Genomic DNA, 16,634 nt, shown 5'->3' with positions numbered 1-16,634 from the left:
GGCTCTCCCAGGGCTGTCAGTAGTTCTAATGGAATGTTGTCTACTCCCGGAGCTCTGTTGCGACTCAGGTCTTTTAGTGCTCTGTCAAACTCTTCACGCAGTATCATATCTCCCATTTCATCTTCATCTACATCCTCCTCCATTTCCATAATATTGTCCTCAAGAACATCGCCCTTGTATAGACCCTCTATATACTCCTTCCACCTTTCTGCTTTCCCTTCTTTGCTTAGAACTGGGTTTCCATCTGAGCTCTTGATATTCATACAAGTGGCTCTCTTTTCTCCAAAGGTCTCTTTAATTTTCCTGTAGGCAGTATCTATCTCACTCCTAGTGATGTATGTATCTACATCCTTACATTTGTCTTCTAGCCATCCCTGCTTAGCCATTTTGCACTTCCTGTCGATCTCATTTTTGAGACGTTTGTATTCCTTTTTGCCTGCTTCATTTACTGCATTTTTATATTTTCTCCTTTCATCAATTACATTCAATATTTCTTCTGTTACCCAAGGATTTCTACTAGGCCTCGTCTTTTTACCTACTTGCTCCTCTGCTGCCTTCACCACTTCATCCCTCAAAGTTACCCATTCTTCTTCTACTGTATTTCTTTCCCCCATTCCTGTCAATTGTTCCCTTATGCTCTCCCTCAAACACTGTACAACCTCTGGTTCTTTCAGTTTATCCAGGTCCCATCTCCTTAAATTCCCACCTTTTTGCAGCTTCTTCAGTTTTAATCTACAGTTCATAACCAATAGATTGTGGTCAGAGCCCACATCTGCCCCTGGAAATGTCTTCCTAAATCTCTGTCTTACCATTATATAATCTATCTGAAACCTGTCAGTATCTCCAGGCTTCTTCCATGTATACAATCTTCTTTTATGATTCTTGAACCAAGTGTTAGCTCTGATTAGGTTGTGCTCTGTGCAAAATTCTACCAGGCGGCTTCCTCTTTCATTTCTTTCCCCCAATCGATATTCACCTACTATGTTTCCTTCTCTCCCTTTTCCTACTGACGAATTCCAGTCACCCATGACTATTAAATTTTCATCTCCCTTCACTATCTGAATAATTTCTTTTATTTCATCATACATTTCTTCAATTTCTTCATCATCTGCAGAGCTAGTTGGCATATAAACTTGTACTACTGTGGTAGGCGTGGGCTTCGTATCTATCTTGGCCACAATAACGTGTTCACTATGCTGTTTGTAGTAGCTTACCCGCATTCCTATTCATTATTAAACCTACTCCTGCATTACCCCTATTCGATTTTGTGTTTATAACCCTGTATTCACCTGACATTACCTTGTATTCACCTGACATTCTGTTAGTATTGAAAAATATTTCTAGCAAGTTGTAATTTTGCTGGGTGCTATGTTGCTTATAGTTCCTCACAGTTTCCTTCGTTCACTGAAAACACTCCAACACCCACTATTCCATCATACACAACTACTTCTATTTTTGAAGCAGACTGATGTTGCACAATTGTTTCTGCGGTGGTCTCACTAACACAGTACTGCAACTTAGTTTGGATTGATTGGAGACTGGATAGATGTCTCCATTTGAGAGCAGCTCACTTTTAATGCGTCAAAATACTTTTCTAATCACTTTTCTTCATCTTCCCTCTGTGTAATAGGTTATCAGAATGAGTCTTCCATTTTGTCAAGAAAAGTAAAGAATATTGGCAAGTGTTCCCAGAATGGATTTTCACTCTGCAGCAGGGTGTGCACCAATTTGAAGCTCCCTGGAAGATTAAACCTGTGTGCCATGCCAGATGAAGGTCCCAAGTTCAAGCCCAAAGACACATTTTTAATTTCCCAGAAAGTATTGATTGCTAAGTGATTGGAATCCAAAGGATTTACTTCTCTTTCGATTTCTGTGTTACTTGCAGTTATGCAATCCTTAGGATTACTATCGACCTTGTCTGTTTATTTTGTAAGATTTGTGGTGGGTCTCATACCAGCATCAGCAGGAAGTTGCATCCCTGGCCGATATAACAGGGCAATATTTTGCCGACCCCCAATACACTGCCAGATGAAAGTAGTATAACCTTTATCCTCTTTTCTCAGAGTAGTTTTTTGGTGGTCTGGATCCTTCTGTGCCACCTCCCTGTCGATCCAACTGTGGAAGATTCCTGGAATGCTTCTGCAAGTTCTCTCGACTGTGCTACTAAATAAATAGCCACACTTCTCACAAACAGGGGTATATTTTGCCCACTATTTTTACTATTACTTTCAACAACACAATTAACAATTGCTACAGTAACAGCACTCTCTTGAGTACATTCAAAACGTTTAGATATGCATACTGTAGGATTTGAGAGAAAAATACACATAAACAACTACCACTCTTCAATTGTTCATTACGCCCTTGTTGGTTCGTTGTTTACTCCATGGCTCTCGAATTCAGGTACTTGCTGCACCATGGCACAAATGACTCCTGGACGATCGGTGGTTATAATACCATTTTTACTGGTCTCCTCGCTGGTTCCACCACTGCTCCACATTCACTGCATACAAGAAAGGAGAACACAGTTTCCCTTTCCTACTACATTTATCCTTATTCAACTTACTCAAAAGCATCTCTTGTCGACAGTTTTCCAGTGGTGTGTGGGGATGTTTACAAATATCCCAAAACACTACAAGCAGAACACATCTTTGGACGATGTGGGTAGGATTTTGGTAGATTATGTACTTATGAGTTAGATCTCGTTACATAAATTGTTAGTTCAGACTGTATTATGTAATCTGGGTCTACTAGTGAACTTGTAGACATTATGCATTTCTCAGTCAGTTACTGCCAAGCTGCTAAAATATGAAACCAATATGTTGAAGTCACGTAAATGAATATTTAAGTCAGCCATGAGTGTCATTAGTGAATGTTAGTTAATTAATGCAACTTACTGACTGCTTCAAACATTGAGACTCCTGTCTATTACAAAGCTGATCATCAGAAAGGGAATATAAACAGGAAAAAACTGAAAATAATTTCCTGCAGCATTGTGTATTTTCTTTCAAGCCCATTCATACCAGGAGGAGATTTAAAAAGGTAGACACCACAGGCAAAGATCCAGAGCAGGGTATTTATACTCTGGCACAGATGTCTCAACATTACGAATCATCGCTTGATTCATTATAAAGACACGGGTATGTATGCTTCTAGGTTATTTCAAGTCATTACTTCAATACTAATCAGAGCATTTGGAACTGCAGTGTCCTTAATTTTGGTTCTTCCTGGAGTCAAACTGTTCAAAATATTATTTCCTGTGATACTATCATGCTGTCTGATTTATTTTTTTGGTTTGTGGTGTTGGCTGTGACTTGCTGATTATTTATTTATTTGGTCCATGTGATCTGATATTACACAGTGTGCTACAGCCCTCGAGCAGAATACATTAATGTACACAATGAGCAGATTATGATTTACCAACAATATATTGCAACAGGTTTGCACAGGGTGATACATATAAACCTGAACTACTTCAATGGGCCATAATTTCCCTCCAGAAGCTCATAGAAATGGGTAAGTTGTTTTAATGATTTATTTATTTATTTGCATGTCTAGTTCCATAGGAACAAATTGAGGAGCAAATCTCCAAGGTCATGGAATGGGTCAGTACATGAAATTACAACATAAAAGTAATAACAGATAAAAATAAAATGTTCATAGACCCAAAAAAGTCAAGCCATAATTTTAAGTGAATGCAATCAACAATATAACACAACAATCAGCTTAATTTTTCAAGGAACTCCTTAACAGAGTAGAAGGAGTGACCCATGAGGAAACTCTTCAGTTTCGATTTGAAAGTGCATGGATTACTGCTAAGATTTTTGAATTATTGTGGTAGCTTATTGAAAATGGATGCAGCAGTATACTGCACACCTTTCTGCACAAGAGTAAAGGAAATGGGATTTCTGCCCAGTATCAACTAAGAGAAAGCTGCTAATTTTGGGGAATAAGCTGATATTGTTAACAAGAAATGACAGTAAAGATTATATACATTGAGAGGCCAATGTCAAAATGCCCAGACTAGTGAAGAGGGGTCAACAAGAGGTTAGTGAACTTACACCACTTACTGCCCGTTTCTGGGCCAAAAATTCCTTTTAGAATGAAAAGAGTTACACCATATGATATAAGCGAAGTGGACTAATTTTTGTGTCTAACGATTTCTTACTTCACATACTGTTCAAATAGTAAAAATGGCAGCATTAAGTCTTTGAACAAGATCCTGAACATGGGCTTTCCAAGACAGTTTACTATCTATCTGAACATCCAGAAATTTGAACTGTTTAGTTTCACTAATCATATGCCCATTTTTTGAAATTAAAACATAGGGTTTTTGAAAACTGTGTGTTAGAAACAGTAAAAACTGAGTCTTACTTTGATTTAGTGTTAGTTTATTTTCTACAAGCCATGCACTTATGTTGTGAACTGGACTATCTGAAACCGAGCCAATGCTGCACACCACATCCTTTACTACGTAGCTAGTGTCATCAGCAAACATAAGTATTTTAGAGGTACCCATAATATTAGAGGGCATGTCATTTATATAAGTAAGGAAAGAGTGGTCCCAGCACTGATCACTGAGGCACCCCTCACTTGACCGTATCCCACTCAGAACCCACATCACAGCCATTCTCAACACTCTGAATAATGACCTTTTGCCATCTGTTGTTATAGTAAGAGGTGAACCAATTGTGAGCTACTCCCCGTATTCCATAATGGTCCAACAACTGGAGCAATATTTTGTGATCAACACAATCAAACGCCTTAGTTAAATCAAAAAGTATCCTTAGCATTCAAAGCCTTTAGTTTAATCCATCCAGTACCTCACAGAGAAAAGAGGATATAGCATTTTCAGTTGTTAAACGACTTCTAAAGCCGAACTGTACATCTGATAGCAAATTGTGTGATATAAAATGATCAATTATCCTTACATAGCCTTTTCAATAACTTTTGCAAACACTGATGGCATAGAAACAGGTCTAAAATTGTCTACATTATTCCTTTCTCCCTTTTTACAAAGCAGCTGCGTACTTTAATTGTTCAGGAAACTGACCATTCCTAAAGGAAAAATTACAAATACGGCTAAATACAGGGCTAACCTGTGCAGCACAGTATTTTAATATTCTGCTAGGCACTCCATCATATCCATGAGAGTCCTTTGTCTTCAGTGATTTAATTATTGACTCAATCTCCCCCTTGTCAGTATCACAGAGAAGTATTTCGGACATTAATCTCAGAAAGGCACTTGCCAAGAGGGTTATAAGATTCCCTGTACAAACTAAATTTTTATTTAATTCACCAGCAATGCTCAGAAAAGATTCTCAAATACTGTATGTATATCTGATTTATCAGTAACAGAAATATCTTTACTGCGAACTGACTTTATATTGTCGACCTTGTGCTTCTGAGCAGACACTTCCTTCACAACTGACCATATGGTTTTAATTTTATCCTGTGAATTAGCTATTCTATTTGCATACCACATACTCTTTGCCTTCTTAATAACATTTTTAAGCATCTCACAATAGTGTTTGTAATGAGCTACTGTAGGCTGACTGTGACTAATCCTAACATTTTGATATAATTACCACTTTGTTCTACATGATATCCTTATCCCACTAATCAGCCACCTAGGCTGCCTTTTACTGCTAATATCCTGTTTACAACATTCTAATGGAAAGCAACTCTCAAAGAGCATGAGAAATATGTTAAGGAAAGCATTATATTGGCCACCTATGTGATCGGAACTATAAACAATCTATCACTCTTGTTCCTTAACGAGATTTAAAAAACTCTCTATTGCCATTGGATTAGCTTTCCTACATAGTTTGTAATTATATGTGACACTTGAGTACAAAAGCCTTTTAGTGTTAAAACTTGTACTTCATGGTCTGAAAGGCCACTCTAGTAATGAAGGCCCATCTAGTAATGAAGAATGAATAACAATATTGTCTACAGTTGTGCTACTGTTCCCCTGCGCCCTAGTTGGAAAAAACACAGTCTGCATCTGATCATATGAGTTTAGGACATCTACCAACATCCTTTTGCTTGCACAATCATACACTAAATTAATTCATTGATCTCAGTAGCTCTGCGAATAATCAGAAGTACTGTCTGTTGTTGGCAAGTTGCTTGTTGTTTCTGTGCATGATGTCCTTTGCCCAGCATAATGCCACATTGCTTGGCTTGTGTTAGTTCATTCGCAGCCTTGTTGGTCGCGGTTTGTGGAGTCTGAGTGTGTGTAGTTCAGGCGGCGTGACAAGAACAAGTAAATTAGTCATTTTTTCACAGTCCTTAGTTGGCAGAAACATGCAATACACACTTCGGGATCGGGTTTTTGTTGTGGAGCCATAGTGGAAGAGAGACTCATTGGTTATAGCACAATGGGCATTACAGAGACAATTCAATATGCACGATGTTCCAACAAAGGTAACAATGTTACCAATCTTAAGGAACTGGCGTACTAAACAGTGACAGTGGTAAACAAAGTCCACCAATGAGGGCAGAGGTTACTGATAAATTCAGAAGAAACTATAGCATCGACTGAGGCAGAAGACAGGCCTTTCATATGGCACATGCCAGAGAGCTGCAAAAAATTTGGCACTGGGACCATACAGAGTGCGTAAGATGCAAGCACTGTAAGAAACAGACCAAGTGAAAAGAATGTGTTATTGTCGATGGTTTCAGAGATTTCTAATTTAACATCCAGCCATTCTCTCCATAACTTGGTTTAGAAATGACGCATGGTTCCATCTGTCAAGTAACATCAACACACAAAACAGCAGATACTAGGTTGTTGTAAGCCACCATATCATCCATTAAACACCACTGCATGATGAAAAGGATGGAGTGTGGAACACAGTGTCAGCTTGCTTGATTATTGGCCCCATTTTCTTTGATACAACCGTAGACATTACAGTTAATATGAGCATCTTCATCTTCAATACATTTGTAGAGCAGCTGGATGACGTCGAACGTACAGAAGGTTATTTCCAACAAGATGGAGCAACATGTCACACGTCTAACACTTCCATGCAACTTGAAACCAGTTTCTTTTGTGATAGAATAACTTCAAAAATTTTGTGGGTATCCAACCACCTGATCTATGCCCCCCCCCCCCCCGGCATGGCTTTTCACTAGTGGAGATACCCTGAAAGCCGAGTGTACAAGAACAGACTAAGGACAACTGCAGAACTGAATGAGGCCAACACACAAAGTAAGCAACATTGGTGAGGACGCACTTCACAGAATGTCACGGAACACGGTAAAATGGGTACAGTTGTGCATGCTGGTGGAGGGTGCTTTCACCATTTGCAATGAGGACTCTGTATCTCTGTATGTATGTATGTAAGTATGTATGTATGTCATGTCCTAAATGTGTACCATCACATACCAAAATTGAAAATGTGTCCCATAACTGGTTCACATGTTGCGACTCATTAAAATAGTTCACATTTATATGGATTGCACTGTACAGTGGAACCTTGCATAGTGAGCATAATTCAATCCAGAATCTTACTCATAGTGCGGAACACTCATTAAGTGAAATAATTTATCCCTTATAAATTAATGTAAAATACAATATGCATTCCATGCAGAAAAAGTACTGAAAGTTTTATTTTATGCACAACTTTTATTCAACGAAAATTATACATGCAATGTTATGTACTAATTCTTTTTCACTAGGAAGCCAGAAGGTGTCATCAATAAGTAGTAGGTCTTTTAAACTTTTTATTGAACTACAAATCCTTAGTATTACTTGAAGTAGTGCCCTTCTGCTTCAACACAATGTGTATAACGCGATTCCCACTGCACGTACGCCTTCTGGAACTTGCTTTCCTTGATCCTCTTTAGAGACACCATCATGGTGTTTTGGACATCTACAGAGTTGAATCAGTGACCCTTGATGTCCCGCTTGAACTGGGGAAAGAAGAAGTAGTCTGCCAGTAACAGATCTGGACTGTATGGAGTCGGAAGTAATGTGGCAACCCTATGCTTGGCCAGCAAACCTATGATTGGCCAGGTATTCCAACACCCACAGTGCACAGTGGCACGGCACGTTCTCATGGTGCGACTGCCAACAAGCAGCGATGTCTGGCCTCACTTGGAGGATGCATTTGTGCAATCTTTCAAGCACTTTCATGTAAAATTTAGAATTGAGAGTTTGTCCAGGGAGCACAAACTCCTGGTGAACCACACCACAATGGTCAAAATGCAGATGAGTATGGTTCTGACCCTTGGCTTGCTCATTTTGGCTTCCTACTGATGCGGGGAATTGGCAGTGTGCCACTAAACGCTTTGGCATTTGGTCTTCAGGGCGTACTCAGAACACCACGATTCGTCACTGGTAATCACACTGAAGAAAATTTGAGTTTTCTTGGACACAGTTCAGAATTTCCTGGGAAATTTGCACATGATTCAGTTTCTGTTTGTCACTCAGGATTTTTTGAACAAGCTTGGCGCACACCTTTCGCATGACCAAATCCTCAGTAACTATTTCTTGGATGGTACCATACAAAATCCCCAATTCATCAACCATCAGACGAATGTTTAAGCACCAATCAGGGTCCAGAAGTGCCTTCACTTTGGCCACATTTTCATCAATCCTTGAAGTTGATTAGTGACCTGCGTGCTGGTCATCTTCAACCAGCGCCCGCTCCTCTCTGAACACCTTGTGCCACTCCAACACTGTTGAGAGGCTCAGGGCAGCATCCTGTAGGCATCCTTAATCATTTCGTGGGTCTCCATCATGGTTTTCGTGAGTTTCACGCAGAATTTAATAGCATAGTGCTGCTCAAGATTTTTCTACGTATTGAAACACGACCGCACTACCGAACAGAAGACCACAAAAATCGACATACTCTCCGCTTCCCTGCAGGTGACTGTAAAAAATATCTGACTCTACGAAAGGCTCCCCACTTTCATGACCAGGTGGTCCAAGCTCCCACCACCACTCCATTCACACTACAGAAATTCAGTCCTACTATTTATTGATCACACCCTGTATTTAGTCATTTGTTTCTGACAACCTTTCAACACTTGACAAAAATGCAACATAGAATTATTGTCAAATAAATTTGTAGCGCACATAGCCACTGCTTTTATGGGGTTATGATTATCACTGTATGAGGCAACTGATTCCCACACTTTCAGCATTTCTTCTATTGCGCCAGAAGATTACTCCTTCTCCTCTGAATAACTCCTCTCCACAACTGCCTGCTGTGAAACACACTCTAAATCCATAAGATCTTTGGTGATCATTTCTTGGGTGTGATCTTCCAAAAGTTCATTGATATCACTGTTATCCACTTTTAGTCCCATGCTCTTGGCCCGAGACACAACCTCGTTGACTACGGGATCCACAGGTACTGACTTAAGTGCCTCAGAGCCACATTCAACAATGCACTCCAACCAAAGCTTCATCGAGCCAGATGTAAGAGTTCTCTTGGTAACCCCTTCCCATGTCTTTTTATATCATCTTGACACACACAATGATGTTGAAATGATATTTCCAAAACTCTATGAGAGTGAGATTGGTAGCTTCAGTCAACTCAAAGCAATGTTTGAAGAGTGCTTCAGTGCAGATCTTCTTAAAGTTAGAAATAATCTGCTGGTCCATACGCTGGAGTAACAGAATGGTAGGGGGGCAGAAATTGGATCTTGACGAATTGAAGTTCTTCAAGGGGGTGGTTTTGTAGGGCTGGAGAATGGACAGGAGCAAAGGCCATTGAAAGCAGGACATGGAGTGGCAGATTCATCTCAAACAAATATTTTTCACCAAATGACCAAAAACTTCATTGATTCAATCACAAAAAAGATCACGTGTCACTCAAGCCTATAAAGGTATGCTTCGACACCTTTTTCCAGAATAGGCACATCTCACTGAAACTGAAAATCTGTTGTGGCAGATAACCATCACCAGAATCTATGAACATCTTGAAGTTGCTGATGAAATTGTCTGCTCCCTTTGTGTTAGTTCTTCTCTTAAACTTCTCGAACCACCCACGGCTTGCCTTAAACAGTTCTTTGGTCGCTGATGATCCCGATGTCATCTTAAAGAGGTCAGCAAAAATAATTCTCACCTCCTCACAAATGATGATCTCATTAACAGTGTCGCTTTGCAATTGATTTTCATTTGTCAGGGAGTATACGCAGACAAGGAAAAAAAATTCCCGGAGTTTTCCCGGATATTCCGATTAAAAAATATACTTTTTCCCAAGCAAAAATACACTTTATCCATGCTAAGTGACAGTAAGTTTTCGATAGATTGTCCCTCGGAACTGTGAACCTTATCAATCCTTTCAATGGTTAACGTTTTGTACACTGGTGTAGAAGATCCAAGTATTTTAGTGGGGGGAGGGGGAGGGGGTGGGGGGGAGGAGCGAAGTTTTGGAAAGATCTTTGATGTGCAGCAACATATACGCTGCATATTTTTGTATTATGAAAGTATAAATTCGAATTCCACCAAACACAACACGTTAGTTTCCAGAGAGTTAAAATCGAGATTTCAATGCCCTTTTGTAAACCAATCATATCTCATGCCACTTGATCTCACCAGCTGATAACAGCAGGTATTCGGAGCATAGGACACGTGTTGTAGTCAGCCAATAGCAAGATCACTGTTAAGTAGCGCGAACACACAAAGAGTAATAGTTCATGGTTGACATTAATATACACAGTGTAGCTACAAGAAAAGCTAAGCTTTTACATGTAATATTGGTCTTTTTTTTGCGTGTGTTATACTCTTAAGACATATCATCACCCAAATTTTCCAGTAAACTTAAAAAAATGACATAAATGTCTGGTCTTCTGACTCTGAAATTCTTCTAAGAATAAATTCATCCTACATTCTCACACATAATTCATTTTGCATAAAAGGAAATTTACTTTGAAATTAACACTTTTCAAACCACTATTCACAACCCTTTCTCTGAGACTGTTAGAAATATGTTTGTTTTGTCAGTTGCCAGGGAGTGCCAGAAAACAGGCATTATTTCACAAGTGCAGCTATGGTGATATAGGAAGCCTGCAAGTTCGTATGTACAAAGCATTAAGAGATCTTACATTACGCCATAAAAGAAACAGGACATCGGAGGATACTCCAAGAGCAGCAGAATTTCGAAACCACACGAAAATGTATAATTCAGCTTGACGTGCACATTGGTTTGTCCAGATTCACAATGAAGTAGGCCCCACCTGATATTAAGCTTTCCAGTGTGGTTTTCGGGCTGTAATTTTCTTGGAGTACCAGTAATGTACTATCTCATGTTTGGTTCTTTATTATGGCATAATGCCATTCATGGTAGAAGATGAAAACGTGCACTTGAAATTCAGCAAATAATTAGAATGAAACACTTCATTTCAAATAAATTGATTGCCTCAGCAGAAAAGATTAATAAAGCTGAATTTCTTCAACAAAGCAAAAAGCTTCATTGTACTGCAAGGCGATTTAGCTTGACTGCCAAAAATGTGGAAATAAAATAAAATCATAATAATATATTTTTGGCTTCCATAATTATGTGAATGCATTTTAATTCACTTGATAGCTCCCGGCCACAGAAATCCATTTTGTTTTCGTTTGACGTGGGAGCTGTAAATGAAGAGGAAACAGTTAAATCCCTTAACGTAAATATGGGTCATGTGGAGACTACCCCCTTCTTCTTCTTCTTCTTCTTCTTCTTCAGTAGCACTACAGCCCTTGGTGAGCCTTGGTTTCTTCAACGCTCTTCCTCCACACTTCTCGGTTATTTGCTGCTCTTTTCCACCCCTGGACTCCCATACTGGTGAGATCCACTATTACGTTGTCAATCCATCTTCTTCTAGGTCTCCCTTTTCGCCTTGCTGAATGGATCGATCACACCTTTCATCATTTTCTTTGGAATTCTGTCCCCTGCCATTCCCTCCAAGTGTCCTAGCCATCATATTTGCTGTGATTTCACAAATTTTACTATGTCCCTACCTTGTATTAACTCTTGTAATTCGGCACTGTAGCGTATTCTCCAGCCTTCCTCCTCCCTTATTGGCCCATAGATTTTGCATAGTATTTTCCACTCAAAGGTTCTTAGTGCATTTTTATCATGTTCTGTCAATGTCCATACCTCTGACCCATAAGTGATAACTGGGCAGACTAGGGAATTATATATTAGCAGTTTTGTTTTCCTTGTAACAAGGCTACTTCTGAAAAGCTGCATGTTTGCAAAGTAAGCTCTATATCATATTCATAGAACTTTTCCATCATTTGTTTTATCACAAATATTTGATCAGTTGTTCCTCTGTCTGGTCGAAAGCCACACTGATATTCCCCTAGTATGCCTTCTGCACAATTCTGTATCCTTTTGTTTAATGTAATTGAGAAAATCTTATAAATTGTGCTTAGGAGTGTTATAACCCTATAATTTTTACTGGCTGTTCTGTCCCCTTCTTATAAATTGAGTTTATTATTTCAGTTTTCCAATTGTCTGGCATAGTTTCTGTTTCCCGTATATTTGATATTAATGTGTGCAGTTCCTTTATTACAGCGTCACCACCAGTTTTTATTAATTCAGGGATTATGCTGTCTTCCCCAAGGGCTCGATTGTTTTTTGACTTGTGCACAGCCTGGGAGACCTCTAGTAGTGTTGGCTTTCTTGCCTCATTGGTATCATCATCTACTTCCAGCTCCACTCTTTCCTCCTGCACAGCTGTCTCTTCATCTTCTAGGCTGGTGCTTAGTTTATCTTTGAAATACTTTACCCATCTTCCCACTAACTTTTCTTCATCCCTTATCATTTTCCTATCTTCACTGGAAGAGGCCACTGTTTTTAGCTGGAATCTATTCTCCAATTTGCCTACAGCATGATAGAACTTTCTTACTTCACTCTGTTCCTTTAACTCTTCTAGTTCTTGAAATTTCTTCTTAGTCCACTCTCTTTTCTTTCTCTTGCACAGTCTGTTAGCTCTTCTCCTGAATCCTCTACATCATTACATTTTATTTCTGATTTCTCTCTATAGAAGTTTTGTCCTTGCCCTGTTCTTTTCCTCTATTTCTTACCTGCAATCTTCATCAAACCATTCCTGGGCTCTTCTGTTCCTTCTTATGCCTATTATTTCCTCTGCAGCATCTTTAATGGCTTTTTCAATCCTGTTCCACCTTTCATCTACTCCTACTGCAGTCTATTCATTGCTCAACTTTCTGCTTAGTGTTACTTGGTATTTTTTTACTTCATCAGGAATTTTCAGTTTATCTGGGTTTCATTTCATCATCTTTCCTATTCTGTTGCCATTTGTAAGTGAGAGTTCCTCTCTCAAGACTGATTTTATCACAAAGTGGTCTGAATCACAGTTTGGTCCTCTGGAGCTCCGTACACCCATAACTGACGTGGAGTGGCATGCAATCGCTAAAATATGGTCAACCTGGTTGACTACTCCATTGACTTCATACTTCCAGGTGCCCATATGGATCATTTTGTGTAGGAAACAGGTATTTATTATAATCATGCTATTCCTCACTGCAAATTGGCATAGTAAGTCTCCATTCTCATTGTTTTCTTCATGTAGTGAATATAGACTACCTCCTTCCCAATAAAATTTAGACAACTCTGTGCATGCTGAATCTGGCAGCTAGGGTGCATGAGACAAATTTTTCTCGTTAGCACCTGGCCGCTTGCTGCTACTGCTGATACAGCTAGTAGCCACATTCAACTAGCCAGAAGCAGGCGAAGGTACAGCTCATACGTGAGTCAACTGCGCATGCCATGAGCCTGCTCGCAATCGCTCAATCGAACCTAATGAAAACAGCTGTGACGTCATGCTCGTAGAAAGCAGTTTATTGTTACAAAGTACTGCATAGTCTTTGCCCTATGGCCTTTGACATATTTTTGCTGTTTGCAAATGCTTGTGCAAGCACGATGTTTTGTTGTTGTAAATGACGCATTTCCTTTCCAACGAAAGATTGTTTTCCCTTGTTTATGTTTTACTGCTGCAGTATTATTCTCAAGTAGCAGGATACAGTAACATCCTTTGCTAGAGTATCAGTTCTCACCAGCAAAAATTACAAAAGTTTAACTGAAAACTAAAACAAGGAATAATTCCCGAATTCCGAAAAATTTCTGGGTTTTTCCCAGGTCGTATACACCTGTTTGTCCATATAAGGAGCAACCTTCGACATCGTCCAGAATACGAAACAGTTGTTTAGATACCATTGCCACTCCCTTTGAAGCGTCTATCTCCTTAATATTGTCCATGTTCTTGAGGCTAGTGCAAATATTTGATGTAGACCAATTGTATGTGCATGCTAAATCAGCAACAAAGGTTATTAAAATCTTCACTAAAAAAAAAAAAAAAAACTGAGAAATCACAAGTTAAAAAAAAAAAAAAAGAAAAAAAAAAAGAAAAAAAAAAAGAAAAAAAAAAGTGTGATCACAAGCTGCACTAAGATGGTAGCAGAAAGAGTGCTAATCCCAGACTGCAGAACATACTAAATATGCCGCTGCCAATAATGAAAGGTGTTCATATAGTAGAACATTCCTCCCCCCCCGCCCCCCCCCTTGCACACAAATGACTGGTGACGTCACATTAAATCATCGTCACTCATTATGCAAAACATCGCTCGTTAAGTGAGTCATTTTTTTACAATTTGTTTTGGTCGTTATGGGATTTGCTCATTATGGGTCGTACTCTTTAAGTGAGGTTTCACTGTATAAGGTTTACTTCACTGAATAGTTCAAGCATTACCCTTGCACATAAACAGCAAATTTACTAGCTTACATATTATTTTATAGAGTAAAAATGACGACACAGCAAATATTAGTTCAAGGCTTTACAAAATTGTGTACTGCCTTCCATAGATTTTAGATTTGATGGGAGCTTATTGAATGGCTGGAGGCCAATGCGGAATGCTCCCTTTTGACAAGAGTTGTGTTAGTATGCAGGTTTGAGTTTCTTCTAGTATTATGTTTGTAAATCACTGTTCTTCTTAGGTCAGCATTTGATTGACATTACGCATTTATTTTTCTTTCCTTAAGCATTTTAAAGTATCAAGAACATATAAGCAAGGCAGTGTTAGGATTTACAGTTTCCTGAAAATGGGTCTTCAAGAGTCTCTAGTTTACCTTCCTCGTGGCTCTTGTCAAGGGCAGCTGTAGAATTTCCCCACAATATCACATATCTGATGTGTAGTAGCGAGCCAGTGGGTATGTTGGACCTTCCATCGACCAACGGACCACCTTGAAGATGTCTCCCGCAGTCGGAGACGAAACGTTGGGAATTGAGACAAAATTCATCAACTGACCACGGCATAACAGCCAGGATAATTATAATGGACATGATATTTCCAGCCGTGAAAGTCTACATTTTAGAATCAGTTTTTGTATAGCTTTTTACATATTTTTTTCAAATACTGTAGAGAGAGAGGATGAAATTGTGATAAGCACAGAGTTGTTCATGTCTTTACTATCTGCTTTTTTGAAAATAGGAATTACTTTCAACATTTTCAGTGACTCTGGGAGTATAACTGCCTGGAAAGAACAGTCACAGAGGTGAGTTTGTGGTTCAGCAACAGTGTGTGTTCAGTTCCTGACAACAGTTGCCAGAACTCCATCAATGGCAATCGAATAAGAATTTTTCATTGCTCTGAGGGTTTTTTCATCATCATCATCATCTTTAGTGACTATAGTAGGCCTAATGAAAATTGATATAGTGCATGTATGATTTTTCTGGTTTACTGGTTGATATTTGTAATCAGTCCATCAGCTATTTTTTATCTAGCCTCTCCATAAAGACTTACAAAATGGCCATTGTCATACTGGCTGGCTGGGTGCTTATTTGTAAGCAGAGCATTTCCATTACTTCAGACATTTTTTTGCTGGTCAATGCTAGCTGTCATTTAATTGTATCAGACTTGCCCCTGCAAAGAGAGAACTTTATTGAACTTACTGGGCAATTGTTAATCCTCATCCTCTTTATGGTGGTGTTTTGCTGGTTGGTTCATGACAGGCATCACCATCAACCAGCTGTTCACTTGAATGAATGGCCACCAGCAAACTGTGCCCAAGAACAGAATTGATCACCCTGTGGCAGAACACGCTGCTGAGCACAAAATGTTTGATTAACAGCTGCTTCACAACCTGTGCCATATGGATCCTTCCCACAACACCAGCTTCTATGAATCTGAGAATCAGATAGAGGGGAGTTGTCATTACAACACAGACTTTAATCAAGTAACACTCCTGGCAGGAATCTCCAATAGCCCAATAGTGACCTCCACCTGTGGTCCAGGACCTGAACTTCATTTCATCCTGCATCCATACCTTCTTACCTCTTCCTCTGTTCTCTCTCACCCTCCCAGCCCACTTCTCCACTTCATGATGTGCTGTGCACAACGTCCTTTGCCAGCAGCCTTAATGAGCTCACCTGTGCTTTCCCCAACTATCACTCTACTCCCCACCTCCTCCATTTATGCACTTCACTCAATACAACCCCTCACACCAGTCAAAAGTCCCCCTAAATCGACAAAATGTTGTCAGACTTAATAATGTAGCCATACAGGTGTGTGTGTGTGTGTGTGTGTGTGTGTGTGTGAGTGAGAGAGAGAGAGAGAGAGAGAGAGAGAGAGAGAGAGAGAGAGAGAGCACATGCAAGTACTCTATAGCTCTGTC

At 39.4% G+C, this 16,634-nt stretch overlaps 1 protein-coding gene across 2 annotated transcripts in view; it reads right to left on the bottom strand.

Moving 5' to 3' along the window:
- The window catches only part of LOC124712266 (ER membrane protein complex subunit 1), a 121,433-nt gene that overhangs the window by 78,943 nt on the left and 25,856 nt on the right, over positions 1-16,634 (bottom strand). The gene's annotated exons all lie outside the window — the stretch shown is intronic.

This window comes from Schistocerca piceifrons, chromosome 1 (assembly GCF_021461385.2).
Source record: "Schistocerca piceifrons isolate TAMUIC-IGC-003096 chromosome 1, iqSchPice1.1, whole genome shotgun sequence".
Classification (NCBI taxonomy): Eukaryota; Metazoa; Arthropoda; class Insecta; order Orthoptera; family Acrididae; genus Schistocerca; species Schistocerca piceifrons.
This window is presented reverse-complemented; position numbering and strand designations above follow the sequence as displayed.